The sequence below is a fragment of the Pongo pygmaeus genome, chromosome 2, assembly GCF_028885625.2.
Source record: "Pongo pygmaeus isolate AG05252 chromosome 2, NHGRI_mPonPyg2-v2.0_pri, whole genome shotgun sequence".
Classification (NCBI taxonomy): domain Eukaryota; kingdom Metazoa; phylum Chordata; class Mammalia; order Primates; family Hominidae; genus Pongo; species Pongo pygmaeus.
Genome location: NC_085930.1, coordinates 88,501,622 through 88,514,028, shown reverse-complemented (window position 1 = coordinate 88,514,028; position 12,407 = coordinate 88,501,622). Strand labels below are relative to the sequence as shown.

Genomic DNA, 12,407 nt, shown 5'->3' with positions numbered 1-12,407 from the left:
CCTCGGTTTTCTTATTCTAAAATGGGAAGAGTATCTAAGAAAGGTTGTTGGAGGATTAAATACATGAGAGAATGAAAACCTGTAAAGTGCTTACCACAAGCATGATACTTAGTATTCAATAGATTTTAGTTATTGCTTTTCATCTCAAGTGCTACCTGGGACTTACCTCTCAAAAATTTTCAGAGCATTGAACACATCTAATATCTATCTTAGAGAAGGCATACGGTAAATATTTAATAAAAATTAAATTTAAAAAAAAGTAGGTAACCATGGATCATCTCTAGAGATGATCATCATATCAGACTTACATAGTATGTTAGAGCTTGGGGTCTGGAGTCCGATGGTCTGAATCTTCCTCACAGTCCAGCTTTCAGTTAACCTCACAGTGCCTCAGTTTCCTTAATTGAAAAACAAGAATAATAATAGTACCTTCCCTATAGGGGCTTTAGAGAAGTGAGTAGGTTCTGCCTAGTGTCTGACACAACAAGTAGTCCATAAAGGTTAGCTCTTTTTAATCCATCCCACAGGAAGCTCTGATGTGCTATGCTGGGTAGAAAAGTATATTTTATAAAAATGTCCCTGTTTTGCTCTCTGAAACCCTGTTGAAACCTTTCGACATTCAGCTACATGTTAAGCACTGGGCAATCTTGGAGTTCTTCCACCATCTGTGTAACTGTGAATCTTAATGTGCTAAGTATATAACATACACACATCACCTCTCATTTAATAAAGCAAATTGTTCCACACAAGGGTAGCAGAGTTCTCATTTGCAAGCTCAGATCTAATTAGCTCTCTCAATGCAATTTGCAAGTTGGATCCAGACAGATCATTGGGGAGCACTTGCTCTGGTGAGCTAAGAGGAACTGTAGGCCCATTCTGCAGTTTGCCGCAGATACTGCATATTGTAGCAAAATTGTGTCTATTTCTTCCCCTATGAAATCCTAAAAGCAGCTCTTCCCAGCTGGCTGCAGCTATGGGCATCTTCCTTCCTTCCACAGTTAGAAGAGGATTGTGGGGGTTTAGTAACAAACTTTTATGGAGACTGGTAAGGCGAAAAGGAGCAGGTGCGAAACAACATCTCACACAAGGGGTGAGACAGTCAACAGGCAGAACCAACCCTCACTGAGGTTCCTGTGGCACAGAGAAATTAAAGGGAGGCCAAATGAATATCATTTGTGGGCAAGAGGTAGATCTCTTGCAGGTAGATGACAACGGTGTGTGAAGGAACTTTATTCTAGGACAACTAAGCATAAAGCAATAGTGGGAAGCAGAATCCCAACTCAGAGGGAGAGGATGTAAGAACATTTATTACATCTCCCCAGCCAGTGTTCATGCTGTCCCTGTTTTGATAGCGAAACCTCGGTGTCCTTTGAGGAATCTTCTAGGTTATGTGTTTAAGGCGTTGCAGAAACTGTTCCCTCGACTGGTGGGGGTGGGAGGGACCAATGACCCAGGTCCAGCCAGAGGGAATTTTTTCAGCTTTTGCTGAAGTAATTTAGAAAGTCACTTTCATTCTCTGTGGAAGCTAAGCTGGCAGGATATGCCCCCAGGGCTGCTGGGGACATCCCAAAAGGAATCTGCTTGAGAATGAAGCCAATGCAGAGGAAGGAGTGAAGAGGTGAAGAGAGGCAGGTCGGTTGGATCATTGTTTGGGAATCTGCATCCAGCCAGCCATGCATCCCCTGGACTTTTCAGTCACAAGGCTGGTAAATTCCCTTTTTGCCAAATCCAGTTGAAGTTAGTTTCTGTCACTTCTGATTCATCACTGAGGTAAAGGGGAAGACATACCTATTTACAGTATGTGGCAGTTTTTCCTCAACCACCAAGTCTTTAATGGGATCTCTATCTTGGTCTGCGGTGACCAGATTTTCCCAACCACTTCCCTATAGAATCAGGATATCTACTCAAACAGAATTTTACTAATAGAATGGTGGAACAGAATGTTCAAAAATCAGAACTATTCTGAAAATCTGGGACATGTGAAGGAAACACACGTCCTGAAAGTCATAATCACACAGTCTTGTTACCCAAGTGAACTCCTGAGGCATGCATTTCAAACTCACATTTCTCCATGTAGTAATTGGGCTAAAAATATCTTGCTGATACTGTTTGGCTACAGAGTGAAACACATTGCTCAAGGTGCCCTTACCCCACCTCTAAGTGAGCTAGTCAATGTTTGGACCCTGCAAAGAGTCCCAGGTGGAGAATTCAGCCCTCCTGCCATCTTGGCCATTTAGGAGTGACTCAGCTCAGTAACTTGGTTCCTCAGCATCTCAGTAGCTACTTGACCCTGTAGAGGTGACACGCTGTGCCTTAGAAAGGTACTCGTAGGAAGCAATGCAAAGCCACATTTGTTCACTGCCATCCTACAGTCTATACATTGTACATGACCACTTCAGAGATGATCTATCTTCAGTTCTTATGAGTAGGCAGTTGGCAAGGGAAGCATAATCCTTTAGCTTCTGGTATAACTGATGGAATCATTATTATTATAATTATAATTATTATTATTATTATTTTGGAGATGGACTCTTGCTCAGTTGCCCAGGCTGGAGTGCAGAGGCACAATCTCGGCTCACTGCAACCTCTACCTCCTAGGTTCAAGTGATTCTACAGCCTCAGCCTACCAAGTAGCTGGGATTACAGGTGCCCACTACCACACCTGGCTAATTTTTGTATTTTTAGTAGAGACAGGGTTTCACCATGTTGGCCAGGCTGGTCTTGAACTCCTAACCTCAGATGATCGGCCTGCCTTGGCCCCCCAAAGTGCTGGGATTACAGGCGTGAGCCACCATGCCTGGCCATTATCTTGCTTTTGTGATCAACAGGACGATTGCTGGATTAAGTACTTACTGTGTACCAGGCACCATGTTAAACATTTTACATTTACCAGTTAAATATTCATAAAACCCCATGACATAGGATCTACTGATGTCTCCAATTTACACATGAGGAAACCAAGACTCAGAGTAGCTGAGCAAAATTTACACATTAGCAAATATTGGAGCCAGAGCTATATTCTAGAGTCATCCCCTCTTACTCCCATAGACCATGTTCTTAATGCTTACTATTATATGTTCAGACTCTTAAAAGAACTTTGCTCTTTTTACTTTGGACCATACATTTTTTTAAAATTTTCCCTGCTTTTCCTGAGCTGTAGAATTTTTATTTTTATAACTTGAGAACTTTTAATAAGAAATTTTGGAAGTAACTGATTAGGCCCAAGCATAGCAGGAGTACACAACAGTAACATTTACTTAGTGCCTTCCCTGTGCCTGTCACTGTGCTGGACTTTGGGAATACAGCAGAAAACAAGGTCTCTGGCCTCATAAGCAGCACAGATAGAGAAGCAATGACAAACGCAGGCCAATTGTGTTCTAGGGGAAACCGAGGATTAGAAAGTCAGATGCTTTCATTCTGGTATCTGCTTGCTGTAAAGCCAGTTGGTGACAGACACTTGGCAGAATTGTTTGCCCTTTGGGACCTCTGTTTCTAATCAACCAGGGTAAGCTAGATGATCTCCAAACCCCCCTCCAGCACTGCCAGTTGTTGAGTCTCAGATTCTCTTCCTGGGTTCTTCAAGAGTAAGCTATGTAAGTAAACACATGCTAGAGTATAGTTGTCAAATATAGTGAATGTCAGAAAAAACTGGGAGCCTGTTAAAAACAAAAACCTCCAGACCCATAACCAGAGAGCTGCATCCAGAAGCTCTGGGATGGAGCCAAAAATCTGCATTTTTAATAAGTCTCACAAGAGATTCCGATGCACCAACTCTGGTGTGAAACCCTAGTATTCACAAGGGACCTTATCAGAAATGCAGAGCTGGGGCCGTGTCCCACATCCACTGAATCAGAATCTGCATTTTACTTTCTTTCTGTATGGATGCTAAGCTGGTAGTGTATGTGCCCAGGGCTGGTGGGGACACTCTATGGGAATGATGCTTATGTACACTGAAATGTCCTTAGAAAGGGTCCAACCTGGTTAATCTCAATATCATGATCAGCACTGATACCAAAGAAACCACACTACCCCTTATATATTAGTCATTAGTTTAGCTTTTCTGATGGGAGGCTTTCTGAACCAGGAGAAATGTGCAATTGCTCCTCTTGAAAGCATGGTCTGGAACAGTGTTTTTCAAATTACATTTGGCAGAGCCTTAAGCTTCAGTCTTGCAGGGCCACCTGGGGATAGGGATTGTGTGAGGCAGCCTGGACTGAGCTGGCCTCCAGGCTACAAACTCTATTTCAAACAGAACTGCTCCTCTTTGATCAGTTTTAGAAATTGGGATTACAGTTTGATTCCCTTTGAAAAGAAAGTTTTGCTGCTTTAATATTTTTCTCAATCAGCATGGTGCTCCACAGGCTCCATCAATGCCATTGGTACCTTTCCCATAAAAGCCAAGAGATGGACTTAGGGAATGAACCTGATTCCCTTTTCCTCTGTGCTTCCCTTGGGGACAGAGATGTGACCTTCAAAATGTCAAAACCCACTCCTGTTCCCAGGAGGACTGTTAAGTTACTCTCCCTATTCTATTTTAATGTTCAATGACCAAGGCAGACGCTAATGTGGAAAATTCTGAATTTGTCTCATTTACCATTCCTATGTTTGTCCTCTAACAAAAGTTCCGTATATCTTTTCTTATAAACCAAAAGGTTCCCACCAGTCATTGGAACTTTGATATTTAAGGTAAAAAGCAGTAGTCTGGATCTTTCTTCTTAGACCAAGTGTTTTGGGGATATCTTCAGTGATTAGTATTGCTTGGTGGTCTAGATTTATAGCCTCAGAATTCACTTAAGTGAGAAAGCGCAAGAGACCCACTGGAATCTTGGGAGTAGGATCCAGGTATCAGCACTTTATTTCAAGGTCCCTAGATGATTCTAATGTGTAAATGAGGTTGAGAGCCATTGCCCAGTAGACTAGATTTGGCAGCACTAGAAATTTAGTCCTGTAAGACACATGCTCACCAGTCCTCCTTCTTCCTTTCTTGGTCCCCTCTCCCCTGCATCAGGGGACCATTTATTCATTCACTCACTCATACATTCATTCACTCAACAGTTACTTAATAGTCATCTGCTATGTACTAATTTGGGACTAGAAATTAGAAATTCACAAGTCTTGTCCTTGTAGAACTAACAGTACTACAAACAAAATGATAATTTTTAAAAAGGTTTTAGGTATAAATATGTAGCTATAAAGAAGGCAAAATAGGGTGTCAGTATAGTATGTAGACATAGCCTCTCTAAGAAGGTGATATCTGGGTTTGGGGTTGACACCCAAATTCTAAGACAGGAGGAGCTACAGTAAGATCTGGGGGAGCAAAATCTTAAACAGTAATAAGTGCAAATGTCCCCAAATAGGAATGAGCCCTGTATATTCAAAAGACACATAGAAAGGTCAGGGTGGCTGTAGCAAAGGGAATGAGTGAGGAGTAAAGCACAAAAGGAAATGACATCCTGTGGTAGCTGAGAACCAGATTGCACAGGTCTTTACAGACCATAAAAAAGATAGTGGAAGAGATAATGTCTTAAATAACTTTAACAGTGGGAAAATATCTACTGAAAGACTGTACTAGTCACATGAATCATGGCCTATATTCTAATGCAATGGTTTTCAGTTACATTTTACTTGAGTTTTTGGAGGGGGAGGAGCAGAGTTGGTACTGTGCTTGGGGACACATAAGAGAATTGCCTGGAAGAGGAGTTCTTTCAAGTTCTATGGCATGCATCACCCGTCTTCCCCATAGATGTGATTTTTTTTTTCACACTGCCCTAGTAGTAGGACCCCTACCCATATTGAGCAACTACTCCTCACAGGAGTGGGATATATCCAGTGACATCCAAAACCAACCATATTCATGCTTGGGATTTTCATTCACCCTAAACTGCAGTCCAGTTCATTCACTCTAAGCTTTAGACATCTGTACTCTCTGAATCTCTCTACCAGGAGGTCCCACAGCACCTCAAACACAACAAGACCAAAATTCAACTTATCTTTATCCATAAAATGGCTGATTTCTCCTCCTATAATCTTTTATGTCGGTATCAGTATGACTCCAAATTAGCACGTAGTGGATGTTCACTAAATAACTGTCACATGAACAAATGAATCAACTTCTAGACCCAAGAGAGAGGAGACTAAGATAGGAAGGACGAGGGCTGGTGAGCATGTGTCTTACAGGACTGCATTTTCAGTGCTCCCAAATGTAGTTTACTGGGCATTGGCCCTCAACCTCAGCAGCACATTCGAATCATCTAGGGACCTTGAAATAAATATTGATGCCTGGATCCCACTCCCAGAGATTCCCGTGTAATTTGTTGGGGTGTGGCCAAGGCATGAGTTTTCAGAGCTCTCCAGGTGATTATCATGTGCATCTCAATTGAGACCCACTTATTAGTTTTTACTAAACCTGAAGCGATCTTTTCCTGGGCCTCTTGCATCTTCTTTCTTAATTGAATTCAGTGCCACTCTAAATCTAGAGCTACCAAACATTGCTAGTCACTAAAGATAGCCCTAAAACGCTTGGACTAAAGAAAGATCCAGATTGTTGATATTACCTTAAGTATCAAAATCCCCATTGACTGATGGGAGCACTTTGATTTATAAGAAAAGGCACATGGGGCTTAGGAGACAAACTAGCATGGTATATGAACTCTCCCTTACCGCCTCCCTCACACTTTCCAAATTTTCACAGAAGTCTCCCTCACTACATTCAGTCTTAGAATAGGAACATAGTTTATTTTTGTAAAATCCATCAAATTCACCAAACATTCCCTCCTTTGCTGTCATTATTGTCATTTTCATCTTAGCAGGCTGTAAATATCCTATGAGCACAAACCAATACTGCTTTTATATCTGTCAAAAGAAGGATCAAAATTACTGCACCATGCCTGCTAAACACCTGCAGGCTTTGGAATCACATAGGCTGGAGTTCAAATCTCAGTTCTATTATAATTTAATTGGACTGGAGGAAATCACTTAATCTCTGTTTCCTCATCTGTAAAATAAGCATAATGATAGCCCTATCTCACAGAGATTTAATGAAAATGAAATAACAAATATTCTTGCTTTCTATTGAGGCATAAAAATTACCAGCCAGGTGGGGTGGCTCACACCTGTAATCCCAGCACTTTGGGAGGCCAAGGTGGGCGGATCACGAGGTCAGGAGATCGAGAGCATCTTGGCTAACACTGTGAAACCCCGTCTCTACTAAAAATACAAAAAAATTATCTGGGTGTGGTGGTGGGCGCCTGTAGTCCCAGCTACTGGGGAGGCTGAGGCAGGAGAATTGTGTGAACCTGGGAGGTAGAGCTTGCAGTGAGTTGAGATTGCACCACTGCACTCCAGCCTGGGCGACAGAGTGAGACTTTGTCTCAAAAAAAAAAAAAAAAAAAAAAAACAGAACACACAAAACCTCTGCTCCTCAAATGCTCAGGGAAACTGATTTGAGTAATAATAAAACTCTGGGCAGGGCACGGTGGCTCACGCCTGTAATCCCAGCACTTTGGGAGGCCGAGGTGGGTGGATCACGAGGTCAGGAGATCAACACCATTGTGGCTAACACAGCGAAATCCCGTCTCTACTACAAATTCAAAAAATTAGCCAGGCGTGGTGGCGTGTACCTGTAGTCCCAGCTACTTGGGAGGCTGAGGTGGGAGAATGGCTTGAACCCAGGAGGCGGAGCTTGCAGTAAGCCAAGATCACGCCACTGCAGTCCAACCTGGGCAACAGAGTGAGACAACGTCTCAAAAAAAAAAAAAAAATTACCCCAATATTTACTGGCTTAAAACAATTGATCTTGTATGGGTGACAGAGTGAGACAACGTCTCAAAAAAAAAATTACCCCAATATTTAGTGGCTCAAAACAATTGATCTTGTATGGTTCTGGGAGTTGATAGGCTCAGCTAGGTAGTTCTCCCTTAGAGTCCTTTACATGGTTGCAGGCAGTGGGCATTTAAGCCTGGATCATCTGATGGCTTCTTCATTCATATGTCTGGTGTCTGGGCTGGGATGGCTAGAATAGCTGATGGTGTCTAGCTAGGTTTCTCTATTCTCTTGTGGCTACCTTGGGCTTCCTCACAGCATGGTGGGCTCAAGGTTGCTGACTTCTCATACGGCAGCTGGCTTTTCTCTGAGTGAATGTTCCAAGAGACAGGAAGTAGAAGCTGCTAGTCTATTAAGCCCTGGAAACAGTCACAGCATCACTTCCTCCATATCCTCCTGCTCACTGCTATTACAGTGCTCAACTGGCTCCAAAGGGAAAGGTCAGAGACTTACCTCTCAATGGCAGAAATGTTGATAAATTTCTGGCCATGTTCTGTCCATCACAATGTATAAAGCCTATGGTGCAATGTCTGGCAAATCTTAAGTTATAGTATTTCAAACAGAATATATTATAATAGTAACTAAATATTATCCTAATCACCTTATACTAATGTCCCTTAATATTTTTATAAACATAATGGAATATAGTATCAGCAACTGTGGGGGGGAGGGGACAGGGAAGAGTGACAATTATAATCATTGAAAAGAAACATTTACCTCCTTGTCTGAGGCATTGAGTCACCCTCAATTTGTTGGGCACCATGGGACTGTAGGAAGTTGCTGTCATAATCCTTCCAGTGCAATCATTGTGAGGTCGCATAGAGGAAGGGGCAGCCAGGGAGACTCAACTCATTGCCAGTGCAGGATGTGTTGAGTGCCTCTGTGTAAAAGGTGGCACCATCAACAGGCAACAGGATGTGCCAATGTGACAGTGAGTCACTGAGTGAAATCATGGCTTCTAAGGTTCTGATGCCTGCTAGGCTGGGAGCAATGAGATTGGCCCAATGTCCTATCCCCTCCATGGAGAAATCAAGGAAGTTTAGTCTCAGGACATATATTCGGAGAGGAGAGAACTTGCTGTTTCAACTACTTTCATCATATAAGAGTATTGTATTAGTCCCTTTTCATGCTGCTGTGAAGAACTGCCTGAAACTGGGCAATTTATAATGGAATGAGGCTTAATTGACTAACAGTTCTGCATGGCTGGGGAGGTCTCAGGAAATTTGCAATAACGGCAGAAGGGGAAGCAAACATGTCCTTCTTCACATGGCAGCAGAAGATAGAAGTGCAGAGTGAAGTGGGGGAAAACCCTTTATAAAATTATCAGATCTCCTGAGAATTCACTGTCATAAGAACAGCAGGTGGGAACCACCCCAAGATCTAATCAACTCCCACAAAGTCCCTCCCCCAACACGTGGGGATTGCACTTCAGATCACAATTCAAGATGAGATTTGGGTGGGGACACAGAGCCAGACCATATCAAGTATTATACTGGATTCTTTTTAGGGCAAAGATGATTTACTATTTTTCTTGAAATGTATTATGATGAAAAAATCAAAATGAGCCAAGCTAAGCAAGTAATATATTAGGCTTAAAGATAATTCTTTGTGATGACCAAGTTGGGTTTGTCCCAAGTATGTAAGGTTAATAGACATTAGAAAAGCTAATTGCTATAATTCCCCACATTAATATATTGTAATATTCTCTAAAGGTGACCTTTGGCATCACATCCCTATGAAATTCCTCTCTCACTGAATATGGGCTGGCCTGTGACTTCCGTAACCAATTGAACATGGCAGAAGAGAAGCTGTGCCTACTCCAGAAACATATCTCAAGAAGGCTTGGCAGTGTTACTTTTGCACTTTAGGATCCTTCAGCCACCATGTAAGAAGTTCACCTACCCAGCTGCGAAGACCTTGTAGAGACCACGTAGAGAGAATGAGGTCTGAGACTACATGGAAAGGACAGCCTCAGTCATTTCCTTATACCAGCTATATTGAGATTTCTAGCCATCCCTACCAAGTCACCAGACATGTAATGAGCCATCTTGGACAGTCCCACATCCAAATTAAACTTCCAGATGTTTGCAGCCCCAGACATTCTCTCACTGCAATGGCAAGAGAGCACACAAACAAAAGCAAAAGAACCATCTTGCTGACCCCTTTCACCCACAGATTTGTGAAACATAATAAAAATGGTAGTTATTTCAATCCACTTATTACTTGCATAGTTTGTTGTAAAACAATGGACAATGACAACATATTAAAAGAAAAAAATGTATAAGGTTATCTTCAAGCTTACAGAGAACACATTTGGAAAAACAATCTACATTTATTCATGATTTTAAAAAATTCTGAAGTAAAACTTGGGATCAGAGAGTTAATTTCCTTCATCTGATAAAAGGTATCTACAAAAAATCCACAACACCCATTATACGTGATAGCAAATTCCCATCTTGAGATCAAGATAAAGACAAAAATGCCCACTGTTACCGCTTTTTATCAGAAGTATACTGCAGGTTCCAGTCAGTGCAGTGAGGCAAAGAAAAGAAAAAGCATCAAGATTAGAAAGGAAAAACCGGAATTGTCATTATAAAATGATACTATTTTATATGTATGAAATCCCAAAGAAACTTCAGATATATTATTTTCATTAAGAGATAAAATCTGGATAGAAAATCAATACACAAGAATCAATTATAGTACTATATATTAGAAACCAGAAGATAAACAATTTAAAAGACAGCATTCATAATGGCATCAAAAATATGTAAGAATAAGTCTAACAAAAGAGTTGCAAGACTTGAGTAAAATTATAAAATGTTATTAATAGGTATTAAAGAATACCTAGATAAATGATCATAGATTGGGAGCCTCAATATTGTAAATATATAAATTGTCCTCTGATGAAATCACAATGAAATTCCCCAATTTTTTTGCACACAATAAGCTGATTCTAAAATGTATATGGAGTTTCAAAGGATAAATAAGAGACAAGAACACTATGAGGGGACATCACCTACCAGGTATCAAGAGTGACTATTAAGTTAGAAGTAACTGCAGTCAGAGATAGGCCAAAATACCAGTGGAACATTGCAAGTTTAGAAATAGACCAGTGTTACAGCCATTTGCTGTATGGCAGCGGTTACATGGCAGTTTGGTAGGGAAAGTACACTTTAATAAATATTGCCAGGAAAATTGAGTATTCATGTATTTTTTAAAAGAGAAAAAAATCACACATCTATTCTACACAATATAAAAAATGATTTTCACACATTTTTACTTTTCAAAAGATGAGAAAAAAGTTACACCTGTTTTACACAATATACAAAATAATCCAACTAGTTTAGAATAGGACAGGATAAACTATAGAACTTAGAAAATAATATAGAGGAACATTTTCATGAGTGAAAAGTAGTAAAGAATGTCTTAAAACACAAAAAGTGTTGACTCTAAGGAAAAGGTTATAGATTTTACTACATTTTTTAAAAACTGTTCATCAGAAAGATAACTATTAAAAGATTGAAAAGATGAGCCATCGATTGGGAGAAGATATTTGAAACCTGTATAACCAACAGAGGGCTCCTTTTGAGAAGATATGAAGAACTCTTCTAAATCACAAGAGGGACAATACAATAGAAAAATATCTGCAAAAGACTCCAGTCTCTTCCTTTATAAAAGAGGAAACTCAAATGACCAATAAATTCTGTGCATGAAAAGGTGCTCAACCTTATTATGAATCTGGAATATGTATATAAAAACAAAAATGAAATACTCTTGCTTATCTAATAATTGACAAATCACTTTAAATTGAAAATACCAAATGTTGAGAGAATGTAAAATATTGGGAACCCTCTACACAGCTGGTATAAATGGTACTTTTTTTGTTATCTACTCAAGCTGAAGACAACTTATCCTCAATTATTTCAATCTTGGATGTATACTTTAGAAAAATGGGTACACACATGTCCTAGGATTATTGTAACCTGTAATTGTGCAAATCTGGGATACCCATCCTGCATAGAATGGAAAAATTGTGACATATTCATACAATGGTATGCTATGCGATAATGAAAATGAACAAGTTACATAGATAAGTTTAACAAACATATATTGAACCAAAGAAGCCAAACACAAAAATATGAATCCATATCCATAAAAGTTCAAAAATGAACATTTATAAGAGGTAAAATTAAAAAGGAAACAAGGAAATCACAATGGTAGTCCCTCCAGAAGAACAGGAGGGAGTTTTGAAGGAGAGAGGCTCATGGACTGCTGGCCATGATCTTTTACGAGCTGGGGTTGGTAATTATATTGGTATTTATTTTTATAATTATTTCAACTAACTATAAAAATGTATGTATATGTACTTTCCTGTGTGTTATATTTCATAATAAATGAAGCAAAAATGGTACAAAATCAAGGATGTGCACACAAATATTTTGTTATGAAGTATTAACTATAACTATGTTTATTATAGGGGGAAACCCCATACTTTGAATCACTACTTTGGATTATGTAAAAGAAGGGATCAAATACATCACTGCACACAGAAGAGAGGTTATACAGCCTCTAGAAATTATAGA

The 12,407-nt window shown here is 40.0% G+C and overlaps 1 long non-coding RNA gene across 2 annotated transcripts in view; it reads left to right on the top strand.

The window, feature by feature from the left end:
* LOC129034236 (uncharacterized) overlaps positions 1–12,407 on the top strand; it is a 327,788-nt gene that overhangs the window by 292,238 nt on the left and 23,143 nt on the right. Inside the window, exon 4 of one of the 2 annotated variants that reach the window (XR_010125720.1) lies at positions 9,534–12,240. The exons of the other annotated variant lie outside the window; for it this stretch is intronic. This is a non-coding gene — a long non-coding RNA (uncharacterized LOC129034236). Of the gene's footprint in view, positions 1–9,533; positions 12,241–12,407 lie in introns of those variants that run through there. 2 annotated transcript variants of the gene reach the window in all.